This window comes from Podarcis melisellensis (assembly GCF_964234715.1).
Source record: "Podarcis melisellensis genome assembly, chromosome: 9".
NCBI classification, from domain to species: domain Eukaryota; kingdom Metazoa; phylum Chordata; class Lepidosauria; order Squamata; family Lacertidae; genus Podarcis; species Podarcis melisellensis.
The window spans coordinates 29412149-29425223 of record NC_138541.1 but is presented as its reverse complement, the minus strand read 5'-3'; the positions used below and the strand labels follow the sequence as shown (position 1 = coordinate 29425223).

The 13075-nt window shown below is 42.5% G+C and overlaps 2 long non-coding RNA genes across 2 annotated transcripts in view; one reads left to right on the top strand and one right to left on the bottom strand.

The window, feature by feature from the left end:
• Positions 1-5502, bottom strand: part of LOC309378394 — a 35859-nt gene extending 30357 nt beyond the window's left edge. The window contains exon 1 of the long non-coding RNA XR_014172048.1: positions 5439-5502. This is a non-coding gene — a long non-coding RNA (uncharacterized lncRNA). The remainder of the gene's footprint in view (positions 1-5438) is intronic.
• LOC309378389 overlaps positions 1-13075 on the top strand; it is a 94225-nt gene that overhangs the window by 8639 nt on the left and 72511 nt on the right. The window contains exon 2 of the long non-coding RNA XR_014172042.1: positions 4078-4201. This is a non-coding gene — a long non-coding RNA (uncharacterized lncRNA). The remainder of the gene's footprint in view (positions 1-4077; positions 4202-13075) is intronic.

Below are 13075 nucleotides of genomic sequence, written 5' to 3'. Positions count from 1 at the left end.
AATACTTTTGGAGCTTTTGTTTTGTTTAGTTTCCTTGTTGCAATAATGTAGAGCAGCTGTGAGGTGAGAGGTGACAGCTGGGCCTTTCCGGAATGTACTATTATTTCCAGATCAGCAGTTCTCTTTTGACCTAAAGTAAATTCAGGCCTATTTTGGGGGAGTGGGTGCCTGCAGGGAAGATACCTCCAATACTGCTTTTAGTTCCTTTGAGATAGCTCCCCTAGTTCTCTTTTCTTTTTTCTTTCTCAACAAAAACTTCAGTACAGAAATGAGGCCATGAGATTTGTGCGACAGGGTTGATTAAATCCCAGCTGTGCCATAGAATTTCAGATCTTAAAAAATCAACACATTCTAAAAAATAGGTAGCCTTTGGGGGTGGCTGGGGGCATTTTAAATGGTTTGGTATTCCATTGAAGCTATTCCATCCAGTCAACTCCTAGCTTTCTACAGTGTTTCTTAATGTTGTATATATTCCCCATAACTGCCAACAAGTGCATTGTAAACATTTGTTTGATCGAAGAGTGCAAAGACAATCCTACTATGCTGAAGTTGAAATTTATTGGGTGGTGGGTGGAAGAGAGAACGTACAGGTAGTTATATAATACCTGAAAATTTCATTCACATATGGAGCAAACAGCAGCTTGGCAGTGACAACTTTAATGGGGAAAATGGTGTAGGGTAATGCGTAAAAGCCCCTTTGCCAGGATTCCAGTCTGGATCTGATACCTTAGAATCCAGAAATATAGCAGTTAGAACATGTAGTCATTCTATACAGAATACTCATAGTTCTAATTTCCTATACAGAACTTTTTTTCTCAACGGATGTGCTTGTTTTAATATGCCTTCATTATCTCACTTTCATCTGTCTCCCTCTCAACCTGTCACTCATTCTAACCCTGCCCAACATTTCATTCCACTCTCCTACTGTCAATCATTCTTGCTCTCGCTCTTCTGCTAAAGGTAGCATCTTTTAATTCGTGTTATATGTCTTCTCCACTTCTTTTAATGCTTCCGTGGAACTTGCAAAGCCAAAGATAAATTCTATCACTTTATAAATTTAAAACCTGAGAACTATTTTTATTCTTCTTCTGCAAAATCCCATGCCACACCATGATATGCTTCATGGCAATATATCACACACAGCAGTGTGTGCACTTGCAAGTGTTGTGGCCTTCAAACAATGAAATAATTAAATCAGCATATAATATACAAATAAAATAGAGTCAATCAAGAGATGTGAATTTTATAAATGATGGTATCCATAATTGTGCAGTTTTTGCCCAGCTGCAAATGCACAGACATGATTGATTGATTGATTGATTGATTGATTGATTGCATTTCATAGAATTGTAGAATTGTAGATTTGGAAGGGATCCTGAGGATCAACACCCTGCAATGCAGGGAATATGCATCTGTCCCATGTGGGAATTGAACCTGGAACCATGGTGTTATCAGCACCATGTTCTAACCAACTGAGCTACCTTTTTCCCCAATGAGCTCAAGGTGGAGTGCATGGTTTACTTCTTCCCTCATATTATTCCCGTTTCAGCTGTGTGAGGTTGGTTAGGCTGAGGGGCAGTGAATGGCCCAAGGTCACCCAGCAAGTGTCATAGTCAAGTGGGAATTTGAACCCTGGTCTCCCAAGTCCTCATTTGACACTCTAACCCAGCCTTTCTCAACCTTGGCTCCCCAGATGTTGTTGGACTACAACTCCCATCATTCCTAGCTAGCAAGATCAGTGATCAGGAATAATGAAAGTTGTAGTCCAACAACAAATGGAAACCCAAGGTTGAGTGCTCTAACCACTATACCACACTAGGTTTCCTTCTAAACTAAACATGATAGAGTAGTACTTGAATTTCCTTCATCTATGACTGTCTAGTACTGTTCAGAATGTAAATTTTGTTTAAAAATATCTTTTCACATACTAAATTGCAATAATTACAACAAAAACAAGAGTCTTGTGGCATTTTAAAGACCAGCAAACGTATTATGGCATAAGCTTTTGTATTCCATAATTATATTGCAACAATTATATTCAAAAGGGCCCCACTGAAGTGTGTGTGTGTGTGTGTGTGTGTGTAATCTAGGCCCTCAAAAAAAAATCAGCCATAGCAATAATTAGCACTTGGAGGAAATCCTTTTTGTTGCTAAAGAATGGATTGTCAAAAGGTATGTTCCTCCTTTTGGTCCATATGGGGTTAATTTAAGTCTGCAGAAGCTGACCCAGCTGTGACTAATCATGACAGAATGAGGGTTATATAAATCTCTCTGGCCTAGACACAGGAGTGTAGGGCAGGGATGGCTTCAGCTTTCCACCTGCTTTTGTTAAAGGAAGTAAGACAATCCATTGAGGACTGCTATCTTCATGGTAAGGTTGCAATCTCTCTCTCTTATTTTAGCCCATTTTCTACAAAAAGTGTAACGTAGGGCATAGTGGATATTCCTTATATTAATCACCAGCCTTGGAATAGCTTCCAAATGAATTTTCAGTATGGCAGCTCCTCCTGCCAAAGGATTGTAGAAACATTGAATTGTAGAGTTTTGAAGGGAACCCAAGGGCCATCTAGTCCAACCCCCCGAACACAAGAATTTCAACTAAAGCATCCATGACTGATGACTATACAACAACTGGAAGGCCACAGAGTCCCCATCTCTGACCTAAACAGAAACCAGCTGCACAAATATAAGATGAGGGACACCTGGACACCTACTAAGGGTTCTTAGTAGGCCACAAGCTCAATAGTGTGATGTATCTGCAAAAATACTAATGCTATTCTAGGCTGCATCACAGAAGTATAGTGTCCAGATCAAGGGAAGTAATAGGCACCATTCTATTCTGTGTTGGTCAGACCACACCTAGAATACTGTGTCCAGTTCTGAGCACAACAATCTAAGAAGGCTATTGACAAGCTGGTGTTGGGTTTTAATTCCCTTCAGTCCCTGCCAGGGTGATCAATAGTCAGAGTTTATTAGAGTTGAGGACCAATAATATCTGGAGGGTTACAGGTTCCTAATTTACCGTAGGTATTTTGTTTTTGCTTTCTGATATTTTTTATTCTTCTTTCATTGAACTGTTGCACTATATTTACCGATTTAAATGGACTGTGAAGGGAAGGAACTGCTCACCTGCCATATATATATATATATATATATATATATATATATATATATATATACACACACAACCCCCAAAGCCTGATTCACTATGGTCCAATAAACTGGACAGGGCAACCTGCTGTTCAATCAGAAATATATGTATGATTACTTTAAAAATTCCCAGCAAGTGTTACTGTGATGGTCAACTGCTAAATGCAACCAGACGTAAAAGACTGGGGTGGGGGGGAACCAAACATCTTCAATAACTACCGTATTTTTCGTCCCATAGGACGCACCTAGTTTTTTTGGGGGGAAATAAAGGGGGGGAAATTCCTTTATTTCCCCCCCCAAAACCAGGTCGGGGAATCCAAACCAGGTCAGGGAACAGCGGGATGGTAGCGCTCCGCCTCTCCGCTGTCCCCCGAGCTTGTGGGGCTGGCACTGGGGAGAAGTGCGCTTCTCCCAAGCGCCAGCCTCCAAACCGGGTCGGGGAACAGCGGGATGGTGGCGCTGCGCCTCCCCGCTGTCCCCTGAGCTTGTGGGGCTGCCCGATGTCTGACCAAAGCGCGGGGCGCTCTGCTTCAGTGCTCCACGCGCTCCGTGCAGCAGGCTGCTATCCGCAGCCTAGGGAGCCCTTCTGACTCCTGAAGTGTGGTGTCTGACTCAAGACTGAAATTGTCACTACATTGAAAAAATAGGATACACTTTCTTATATTCTGTATATGAGATGCATATCACTTGCCTTCCTTCAGTGCTGGGTAATATCTACAGTATTATGAAATACAGAACTGCACTAACAGGATGCTAAGAAATACTAAGGGCTCATTAGAGCAAGGCTTCAGTTCTTGATTGAGAAAGCATCAGGGAAAATAAAAAAGTTGGGAGTAGGGATATGGATGTCATCACAACCTCTACAGTGAGCCATTTCAGCTACATAAAACAGTTATTAATAGAAGAACCTTTATTTTGTTTGAATAGCTCCCAAGGATTTAAATGTCAACCAACATGGGCTTGGTGATGCTTTGCAGACCTTCAGAGGATGTTAGAAAACCATGATCAATCGTGTTGAGACAGAAACATATTCTTGAATGAAATTAACAAGGTATGTGCTTCATACTTATAATGTTTATTATATAATCTGTAGACCCCACTTCTAATAACCTTTAGGTCAGAATGAACACAGGAAAAGGAAATGTGTTGTAATAAATACCATTGGATTTCAAAATTACATCCTTTTAACCGTATAAATTCCAGATATCTCAGTGAGAATTATCAAATTTGTCAATATCATGAGTGGGTTGACTAGTGTATTTTGTCTCTTAAAATAGCAGCTGAACTGTTTCACAGGAAGTATTTAGCTGTTAGTACCTTCATTCTTTCCCCACAGTTCAGAAATACTGTTTCTGTCTGCAAACATCGAGAGAGAGGGGGAGCTGTTTGGGACAGCCAGCTGCAAACTGCATTATTTTGCTTCCAGAAGACATTGGGACAATACTGTGTCTTGATTTAAGACAGTGCCATTCAGTGTCTTTAAAGGAAAAAAATAAGGGTGTCCAGCTGCTGATCACACCAATGAATTCTCCCCAATTTATTTTCAAGCTGTGTGTGAGAGAGAGAAAGGGTAAAGGCCCTCCCCAAAAATATTCATGGCAGTAGTTTCCTCCTCCAATATTTGGTAGCTTTCAAAATGACCACCTCTCCTGTTCCTTCACCACCCAAAATGGGTAGTAGAACAAGGAAGGCCATTTTAGCTCAGCTCTTGAATATCCACCTCATTCTCATAAGTTTTGTTCTATATATTCAAGGGTGAGGAAGCTGTGGAACTCCAGACGTTAATGAATTCCCATTAGTCCCAACAAACATTGCTAATAGTGAGGGATGATGGGAGTTGAAGTCAAGGACACTGACTGTGGGTACAATGGGGTGCACATGTAATGGGCCCCAAGCCAGCAGAGGGCCTGGACTCTTAGCTTTATTTTTAAGTAAGTACATTTGTAAAGAAAGTTAGAAAGCAAAGCATGGAGGCAACCTTCTAAGGCAGATAACGAAAATTTGCTGTAGATAAGGAATTTTAATCCTTGCTGCTAAGCAATCAAATGAAGGGAGCGGGGCCTCCAGAGCAGCAGAAAAATAGGCAAAGCTTGCTGCTGGTGGTGGTAGACTGAAAGTGGATGAAGAAGAGTCTGCCTCTGTTTCTAGAATATGTTTGTTTAGGCACTTTCCTCCATGTTCAAATTATCTCATACAGTCCTCAAGAGAATTGCCTTGTTGTATCCAAAATTGATAGTTTAATAAAATTTCAAAAATTGGAGCTCAGTAAATGGAAGAGGAAAATATACCTTTGGGATGAGAAATGTGATCCCTGACGAGAAGTTGTGGAGGGAGCTGCCTTCTTCCTTTTTTCTGTTTTTGTTCTTTATATCTGAAACATCAATACATTTTTTTTTATTAAAAAAAGGAGGAGGAGGAAATTTGCAACAGCCCACGCAATTATTTCTCAGGACACAGATCTTGGCAACTGAAACACTTCAGTGATCTGGCCTACATAAAATGTAACAAAAATAAGAGCCATTCCGTTTGAGAATTGCATACTGCGCATACACGAATCCTAACAGAGCTAGGAAGGCTTTGTCATGCCAGGAGATTCTGTGGCAAAATTTGCTCAGTCATCAAAGTGATGGGGGCATGAGAGAGATCCTTGCAACATTAAGGCTAAACCTAGATTTAAAAAAAAGGCATACAGTTAAGATGGCTCTTGCAAAGCTACAAGGGACTGCTAGATACTCATATCGGAGCGGGAACATAAAATGCAAAGAAAGGAAATAGCTCCTATTATTCCCATTTCCTTTTCACTGATTATTTCAAGTTTTCATGTGGATTCCTGCTTTTAATCAGCACAAGATGTTAAGGCATAACTAGGACATACTAAAGGCTTGCATAAACAATACTGCTGCCGTACCAATGCTCTTAAAATGTAATTTACTGCATTCTCAAATGCATTAAGACTAGGTCACTTCACTGGTATAGCAATACCTCCACCCACATGCCTCCTCCCTGTAGAGATGCCATGCTAGTGCAGTAAACTATGCCTCAGTTGGTTCCTATGTTGCTTGAATTTGTTTGGATATGGTGGGGTGAGAAATAAAGACAAAGGCAAAACCTGCTACCTACATTTCAGAAATATTGCCTCCCAACACCTCCACAGTCTCAGCCCCCATTGCATTCTAGGTGTGAAATCCATGACCATAACTATGAGAAGTAACTGAAAGATGTGTTTCCTTCTTAGTTTGCGGTGAAGAGTTAATTTGTGTTACTCTGAGTACAGTTCCTAGCTTCCAGATCCGTTTTTGCATTCTCTTTCTGCCTATTCTTTCATCTCCCGAATATGTATTATGTGCAATGAAGAAGGTGGTGGTTCTTTCCACTGGTTGTTGCCAGAAAGATCAGACATTCATAGTCATCCTTTTTATGGTGTATTTATGATTGTTTGTGTTCATGATGCTATTGGGCAGACATGAGATCTCACAGCTTCATTTCCATGGAGGGCATATCCTGTAATCTGCTGCTGAAATCCCCAAAACCTTTATAACACAAATATAATTCTAGTTGATTTTTGTCCCACTTTTCTCATGGTAGAGCCCTTCTGGACATCAGCATTTAGTGACACATAACTAAAGCAAAATAATCCACAACTAATGAACTTTTTATTGTGTCAAGAATACACAAACAATAAAACACCAGACTGGAGGGGCCCCATGAAGAATGAACCCAACCAACCAACAAAGAAAACATTTATACTAGAGTAAGATTTTATGGACAGAGAATGTGCAATAAATGCCACTGTCTTGGTCCCTTCTTATTGGTTCAAGTTGTTCATCTAAGTGATACTTTTTTAAAAAACAATAAATTTCAAACATAACCTGCAGATGACACTTCTAAAGTTCACCAGCAATTCCTTTGAATGACAAGTCATGGCATCAATGATCTTTCCCATTTACTAATCTTAGTGGCTTGACCTGATGGAGAGGTATAAGCACATTCAAATCCTATGCTTTCACCATGTCAGTATAATGGAATTACTTGCCACTTATCACTATAGTCAGAAGCTTTAAAGGATTAGGTGCTTGCCTTGTGAAGTGAAGGAATCTGGTACAGGAAAGTTGTCATTATCAGTGCATGGAAGCAGGCTATGCACAGTAGATCTTTCTAGCTTAGTTGGTACCTTGTGAACTTTCTAGTTGGCCTTCTCTACTGGGGCTTGGCTCAAGAGAAGCTAGTCACTTATTTTAAGCAGCTGCCCAAGGCCTTTTTCTTCTGGCCAGCCTGACTCCCAGGGAAGTTGTTTATCAGGATAAGAGCTTCCTGCATCCTGGAATATATTGTGACTGCAAACATCTGAATTGGACAGTCATCTAAGAGTGCATTGGGGTCATACAGTGAGGATTTTCATCCTACGTTGCCTAGGGTTGCCTGCCATATTTCAATAACTGAAAGTCCAGACACAAAAGTTGTTGAGCTTTTTTGAAGCCATAGGAGTTGGCTCCTATGGATGGCAGAGAAGCACTCCATATAAGTGCCAAGTGCCATGTGTCCCATTTCTGACTACTTTGAAGAATACTAATGCAGAAATAGCAGTGCTGTTGCCAACTGCTGTCAAGGATTGGTCACCATCAGTCAACATCCTTGCCCTCACACCTTAGCAGATCCCAAATGATTTGTACCTGTTGCATTTGTCGATTGTGAATAAAGATGATTTCCAAGGAATGCTTCAGAACACTTCTTCTAGTCTCCCAGAGATGGATTGTTGCTCTAGGCATAGATTTTCTCAGAATTTATGTGCATCAAATGGGATCTTGTACAGACAGAAATCAGCAAGTTGATTTTTTCCAAGAGCAACCTGCCATTTTAAGTAGTTGTTGGCTTAATAAGCTAAATAGCTCCAGGAGACACACATGCCATGATGATTGCATTTGGTAAGAGAAGACTGTGCCTATGGGCCTCTGTGCATCAGTGCCAAGATGTGTCATCCTTGTGGTCTGTGTGTTGCAACCCGGAGTTAGTCTCATTGCTGATGATAAGGGGCAGCCGATCTTCAAACTCTGCTTTTTTTAAAGAGCAGCTAACAAAAACAAAACTCAGTTGAGCTACACAAACATCATTTGATTGACAAGATAGGTATTTCTTTGCAATATATTGCAAGCAGTGCATAACATCTCATGCCCCTAAGCTATTTTCAAACTTTAGAAAGCCAAGAATAATGATCTGGCATTGTTCCTGAATGAACTGAGCCTTCAGCTCTAAAATCTGCTGTAACTTTCCCAATTGCCTCTGGAAATTATAGAAATACTGTTCTTATGGATTGGAGTTGTATCACAGGGTTTTCTTTTTCTTTTTATAAAGGGGGGGGAGCATTCTAGTATAAACAACTGCAAAAACTGAAAGAGGCTGAAAACCCTTAGGGGGTTTAAGCATTTGTCTGCTGATTTAATTTCTTTTGATTCATTGGGCTGGGGAATGGGGCCCAATTCTTTCTTTCCTTTTTCTTTTTTACTATTGCGTTCGTGGGGGTGGGGTGGGGAGAAGTGCCCAAAGCGATTAGACTTCATGCAGTTCCCAGAATTTTCTGTATCATCCTTTGCGAAGCAGAGCAGAGCCTGGATTAGATTGTGACACGATAGAAGGAGCACAATTTAATTGTTTCATTAATACAGTCAATTGCTCAGGTCCTTTTAAGGAATTGTGGCTTGACTAGCAGTTCGCACAGACCTCGAGGGCCTATAATGGAAAGAGGAAGGAAAAACTGTGCAGAGAGCCATGAAGTGTGCTTGTATCACGCGGGGGGCTGTGTAAGCGTGCACACCTACACCAGAAAAAAATGAGGCATAAGCTACCCTTCTGTGTCTTTCTATTTCATTTATTCCTGGGATGTTCTCCCATGGCTATTTGGAGGTGCGCTGCTCACACCTCAAATAGGCAGACAATTAACAACTGGTTGGTAATCTGGTTAGTAATCACTCTAGACTGCCATGTGAAGCAGACAAACAGCTGCAGCAGATATGCTGTCTGGGAAAGTCCTTCCCTCCAGCAGACCTGCTCTTGCCTAGGGGTGGACAAATCTTCAAGTTTTCCCGTCTCGTGATTCACTTTGCCCCGTTTCCCCATCAGTTTGCATAATTTTATCTTAAAGCTCTGCATGACGATTTGCATGCCTTTGAGGTCTCGTTCTCCTAACGCAGGGGTCCCCAACCTGCGACCCATGGGCCGGAAGCAGCCCACGGAGGCTGTTTAACCAGCCCATGAGCCACCCCCGAACTGAGCCACCTGCTAGGCAAGTCCCTGCGCTCTGTGCTAAACTGGCGCAGCACGGTGCAGGGACTCTCTTCCACAGCTCCGGAAATCACTTCTGCAAATGCCCAGATGCCAGAAATCACTTCTGTGCAGGCGCGATTTTCAGTATCTGGGCATGCGCAGAAGCGATTTCCAGCGCAGCAGACATGCGCAGACACGATTTCCGGCATCACACTGCGCTGATCTGGCCCATGGAGGATCTCCATGGGAGTGATCCGGCTCATGCCTGGTAAGCCTTGCTGACCCCTGTCCTAACGCATGCAGTTTCGTATGCAGCCCTTGCCCAAGGTGCGATGCTTTTCTTTTTTGCAGGAACTTTTCTGTAATGTAATCTAGTCAAGTGTTACATTCACTAATATAGGCATTTTGGAGCACATGGTTGGGAAACTGCATCACAGGGAGGGACGCGGATAAAACCTCAGCGCCTAGGGCTTGCCAATCGCATGGTCAGCGGTTCGAATCTCTGCGACGGGGTGAGCTCCCGTCTTTCGGTCCCAGATCCTGCCCACCTAGCAGTTCAAAATCTTTATAGCGGGAAGGTAAATGGCGTTTCCGTGTGCTGCTCTGGTGCTAGCTCGCCAGAGCAGCTTTGTCACACTGGCCACGTGACCCGGAAGTGCCTCCGGACAGCGCTGGCCCCCGGCCTCTTAAGTGAGATGGGCGCACAACCCTGGAGTCGGACACGACTGGCCTGTAGGGGCAGGGGTACCTTTACCTTTACCTTAAGAGCAGATCTCCTGAAATGAGTTAACCCTGTTTCTTGAGATCAGGACAGAGTACCCTGTTGGAAGCATGCAGTGGTTAGAGTGCTGGACCAGGACCTGGGAGACCAGGATTCAAATACCCACACTCAACCACGTGGCTCACTAGGTAACCTTAGTGAGGTTACCTAGTGCCTCAGCCTAATCTACCTCAGAGGGTTGTTGTGAGGACGATTTTGGGGGAAGTATGACACTGGTAGATTATCTGTAGATGTGAGGTCTCTTTCACAGTTGTTCTGAGGTTCTCTAAGGAGAGAGGTCGGTATGCGCATAGCTGTCAACGTTTCTCTTTTTTTAAGGGAAATTCCCTTATTCCGAATAGGATTCCTCACAAGAAAAGGGAAAAGTTGACAGCTATGAGTGTGCGTCCCTTTTATTTTTCAGAAATAAATGAAAAAGTTGCCCTTTTAAAGTGGCCTTTGGGATATAGTTCACCTCAGGCTTTTCTGTGCTGATCCATTTACTGTTGCTTTTGTTGATCATGCTTTATTATGGATTTAACACTATGATTTTAATATTCTGCCCCTTGGCTTAGATCTCATTTGAATGAAGTTCCATGTTGTTGCAAGGTAGAATTTCTTCTTTTATTTGACTGTAAGTAGGGCTAGCCCTACCAATTAGCAGAGAGAGGCAACTGCCTTGGGAGCAAATGATGGGGGCAGCACATGATGGAGAGCAGCAGGAGAAGCCCCTCCAGCTATTCCTCCAGCCATTTCTGTCTGTTGGAAGCCAGTGGTGTGTGCGCCACAGCCCGTCATATGCTCCCTAAACTAGCCTGCTGCCCTCAGGTCCACTTAAGGATGCTATCCCATTGCCAGTGTTGAAGTAAGACTCAGCTGCCAAACTACTCATGGAATAGCAGGAGAAGGTACGATCTTCTCCTTTGCCTCAGGAACCAAAACGTCTTGGGCTGGCCCTGACTATAAGTATCTGCTCTCTCCCCAACTGTATGCTCTAGCTTTCCACATTGGTGTGGCTTGGATACAGAGGCACACAGCAGCAAGACACCTGAATCCTCTGCACAGTTCCATGTTGAAGACGTGTCCAAGAGTGAGCCAGCAGTAAATCACACCATTCAAAGTTGGTGTTAACTCTTTAGTGGCAAAACATGATCTTTACTTGGCTGAGTGTCAGGTCTAATAAGTACAGCAGCTCATCTCCAGTTGCTGAGACTGAAAGTCCCTGCCTCGCCATAACGGTCTAGGTCTCCTCTCCTGGTCTTTTCCCAAGCAATTGGAGACTGAGCCTACATGCAGCCAACCTCTCCTCTCCTCTTTTCATACCTCTTCTGGTTCTGGGAAACAAGGCAAGGAGGGGAGTTTGTTGCAGCAGGAGGTGTTGACACCTGTGACTCTTCACCAGCCTGACTCCTCACTGCCTCTCCTGCTTCAGCATCAGCTTCAGCTTCAGCTTCTGATTCTGGACTTCTCTCTGCCACAGGCTCTCCCAGCTCAGGAAGCCCTGTTGCCTCTTCAGCTTCCAACACCTCTTCTGCCCAGTCTTCATTCTCTTCTCCCTCTGATCATCACCATCCCACCACCAATCCCCTGGCTCTGAGCCTTCTTACCTTGGTGGTTCCCTCCCCCATTCCTCTACATCCAACCAGTCCATGACAAGCCATGACAAAGTGCAGGTCCCCAGAAAGTTAGAGGGCAGCTTCTAACTACACTCTAGTTAGAATTAGTTAGCGTTAGAACTCTAGTTACATTCTAAATACACTCTAGAGAATTGTGACAGTGTACTCAGCAATGCCATCATGAAATGCCAAGTGCCATGCATGCAATTGCAAGTACATTGGCAAACTGCAGATGCTTGGGTCTTGCCCCATTTCCTGTACTGAACACCTATCTTTTCAACACCAAACCATTTCCCTGAATGCATGTAATAAACAGATTCATGTTATATTCATTTTTAAAGAGGCAAACTCTTTAAAATAAAGAGAGATCAAATATTTGCCCAGAGTCTTAAGTGTAAGTCTAGGGCAGAAACAGTGACTGAAGCTTGATTTCCTAAATGCAAGAATGCCGCCTTAACCACAAGCAAATCCTTCCTCTTAATACTACTTGACAATTATTTAAGAGACTACAGACACCTAAGGGAAGCACTAGATCATTTAACCTTTTTATGTCTTTTCTTAAGCATGCTAGGACATAATTACATGATTAACCAAAATATTCTGGCACTTGATGGGTGAAGGGTAGAAATGGAACCCCTCATCCTCCTGGTATATTTCTCTTGTTTTATTTGTACTATTTTTAAAATACTGTTTTTGAAGTAAAAAGGAGACTTCCTTTACACCAATCTATTAGCATAATACCTTCATGCCTGAAGGTACTGTATGTCATTGCAGTGTGATCAGACTCTGACACTTCCAGTGCTCCAAGGATCCGTGACAGAGCTAAATGAAAACCTAAAAAAAAAATACTTGGCAGGAATAGTAAGAACACATAAAACCTGCCAGCTGTCAACAATGTAAATGGTGATTTTTGTTTCACTTTTTTAAAAAAACGAATTAAAGCAGGATTGAAACCTTTCCAAAGACAGCATGTTTGGCCTTGCAAAGGAAGAAAAATGAAGGAGTAAGATTTCCCACCCCCTCTTCTCTGTTGGCAGTTGCACTGGAGAGGGTGTTTTCTGGTAGCACTAAGGTTGGTCAGAAGTACGGTACAGTACACTCATCTGACAAAAGTAAAGTAAAAGCAATTGGAGAATGAAGAGTGTTGCCATTTAATAAATAACTGGGATCAACATACCTTGAAGCCTTTCAGTCTGTTAGTGCCCATCATCAAAGACATATCCACATTCATGTGTATGCTGTGCTGGCCATAGCCAAGTTGAGGATGCCTAAGTCAAAATATAGTATCTTG